Here is a 3,178-nt window from a genome sequence, read left to right as displayed (position 1 = left end):
ATGCTGGAAAATCATAATAAAAATAAGAAAAACTAATATTTATATAGTGATTCAAGTTTTGCAAGGCTCTACACATGTTATCTTACCTACTCACAATAACTCGGTGAAATATTTGTTATGATTGTCTCTTAGTTTACAGATGAGGAAAAGACGGAGAGAGGTTTTTTTTTGTTTTGTTTTGTTTTGTTTTGTTTTGTTTTAGTTTTTTGCAAGGCAAATGGGGTTAAGTGGCTTGCCCAAGGCCACACAGCTAGGTAATTATTGTCTGAGTCTGGATTTGAACTCAGGTATTCCTGACTCCAGGGCTGATGGCCCATCCACTGTGCCACCTAGCTTCCCCTCCTATTGATTTTCGATCATTTCCTGTCTACTTACTCCTTACTTAAGTCTACAATCACTTTGTTCTTTTTCATCCTTCAAAAACAAAAACAAAAACAAAAAACCTTTCATGTGACCTTAACAACCCCTCAAATGATCTTTCTATATTTCTCCACCTTTTCCCAAACTCCTAGGGAAAAAACCATCCAGTCTTCACTTCAACTTTCTTGCTCCTCCTTCACTTCTGAGTAGGTTTCTCCAGAGTCATCAGTGACTTCTCTATCACTAAATAATGAGAACTGTATTGGAGCCAACTGGAGCTGCAAAATTTGATTTGTCTATTGTTAAATTGTCAGTGTGAACATTTACTCCTCAGGAATCAGCAAACATCAAAAATCAAGAACCTTAGGAGAAAACCAGAGGTGATGCTGCAGATAAGAGTACTAGACTTGGAGTAAGGAAAACCAGAGTTCAAATCCAACCTCATACACTTACTGGGTGTATGACCCTGGGCAAGTCATTTTACCTCATTTTCTTCTATTGGAAAATGGGAATAATAATAGTTTGTGTTAAATGAGATTATATATGTAGGCAGTATTGATTGCAATCCCAGGATCAGAATCCTTCCTGGTTAAGGATCAGGGTTCAGACCTGGAAAAGTGACCACACCTTTCCCCAAAGCACATCATCTTGGAAGCATAAAAAACTTCCAAACCTCCAGAGCCAGCTCTGAAAATAGTAGTGTGAAAAATCAAGAAGTTTGACAGAGTGCCTCTCCATTCTCCATGTTGGGAAGAAAGGCTAACATTACCATAAAGTTGCAAATCAAGAAATAGGGTGGGAAAATAAATCAAATAGCGATAATAAAAAAGAACCTGACCATAAAAGGTAATTCTGGAGACAGGAAAGATCAAGACACAAACTCAGAAGAAAACAAGGAAGTTAAAACAGTTACAAGCAAAATCTCAAAGAAAAGCATGAATTGGGCAACAGGAATTTCTAGAAGAGCTAAGAAATAATTTTAAAAATCAAATAAGAGTGATAGAGAAAAAAATTAGGCAATGAAATGAAAGAAAAGGAAGAAAATTATGAAAAGACATTTAACTGGGTAAAAGAGGCAAAAAATGCTGAAGAAAATAACTACCTTAAGAAACAGAACTGGTCAAATGGAAAAAATTCTTTAAAAATTAGAATTGGCCAAGTGGAAGCTGATGGCTCCATGAGACATCAAGAAACAATCAAGAAACAATAAAGCAAAGTCAAAAGAATGGAAAAATAGAAGAAAACAATTGGTTTGGAAAACCAGATTGAGGAAAAATAATATGAGAATTGCCTTACAAAATCTAATAAACAAACAAACAAACAAACAAACAAATAAATAAATAAATGGAGATTTCTGAGAGACTTGTCCAGAGTCAGCCAAGGGAACTAATCACCAAGACCTCAAAAGGTGGAAGCAATTTCTGGAATATGGGCTTAGAACTTGGTTTTGCCCCAATAATCAATCAGCCAACAAGCCTATGCCTACCGAGAACAATGTCATCCACATTTCTCCATCCACACTGGAAAAAGACTTCAAGTATGACATGGCAGTGGACATACAGTCCATCATCCTTGGAGAGACTAGCAAAATGCAGAAAGACTCCATATCCAAAGGGCTGGCTCCAGGCAGTGTGGTACCATAGATAGATTTGGATTTAGATTTGGATACAGAGGACCCCGACTGGAATCTAAAGACTTCCATTTACCTGTCAGTGACCTCAGGCAATTCACTCAACCATTCTGGGTCTTAGCTTCCCCATCAAGGCAATGAGCTCTGAGGATTCTTCGTCAGCTGTCCCTTTCTTCTAGGCATCTTCCACCTTACTCTTCCCATATACCTACAATCCTGTGACTTTGGTGTTTTTCCTGTTCCTTCATCTTCCAACTCTCATCATTTTCTTTGGCATGTTTGGAGTGCTCTCTCTCCTTTCCCAGTCCCCTTTAATACTTGTGCCTTCTCTCTGAGATTACTTTGTTTAGCGTGTGTGTGTATCCTGTTTGTACATGAGTTGTTTGCTCATTAGACAGTGAAGCAGGGTCTGTTTTAACTTTTGTCGTTGTTGTGCTTGAATTTTTTGCAAAGCAGTGGGGTTAGTGACTTGCCCAAGGTCATACCGCTAGGTAATTGTTAAGTGTCTGAGACCAGCTTTGAACTGGAGTCCTGCTGACTCCAGGGCCTGTGTGCTATCCACTGTGCCACCTAGCTGCCCTATCTTAACCTGATATGGGTCACCCTGTGACCCCCTAGACAACTTTTTTTTAAAATTTTCTTTTATTTTTCAATCAGCAAAACTCTGCCTACTCTTCTTTCCATCTCAACCTTACCTATAGCAGAGAATGAAATAAAGACAACACCTCAGTTAGAAAGCAAACTTCCTCATTGACCATGTCAAAAACCATTTGTCCCATCCTGTAGCTTGAGTCCTTCACCTCTATCAGGAGATGCGTGGCCTGTTTCACCACGATTCCTCTGAATTCTTGACTGGTCATTACACTCATCAGATTTCTTGAGTCCTTCAGAGTGGTTTCCTAGACAACTATCTCATTTTGGAGTAAATTTCTGTCAGTATAGTCACATAATGTTCAGAACTATAAATATTCATCTAATGAGAAACCATAGAGATCTTTGTGAGTTAGCTCTTAATTTTTTCCATTCATTCAACCACAAACATTTATTAACATCACCCTGTGCATGAGTTCCTGTGGAAGACAGTTTTGCCAAGGCCTGACTGACTTCTAAGTCTAGCAAAGCAACACCATATTGAACAAAAATAGGTATTTGCTTATAAGCAAATATGTACCTACCTAGATTTTTCTG

The sequence above is a fragment of the Macrotis lagotis genome, chromosome 2, assembly GCF_037893015.1.
Source record: "Macrotis lagotis isolate mMagLag1 chromosome 2, bilby.v1.9.chrom.fasta, whole genome shotgun sequence".
Classification (NCBI taxonomy): Eukaryota; Metazoa; Chordata; class Mammalia; order Peramelemorphia; family Peramelidae; genus Macrotis; species Macrotis lagotis.
Note: the sequence above shows the minus strand (reverse complement) of the source record.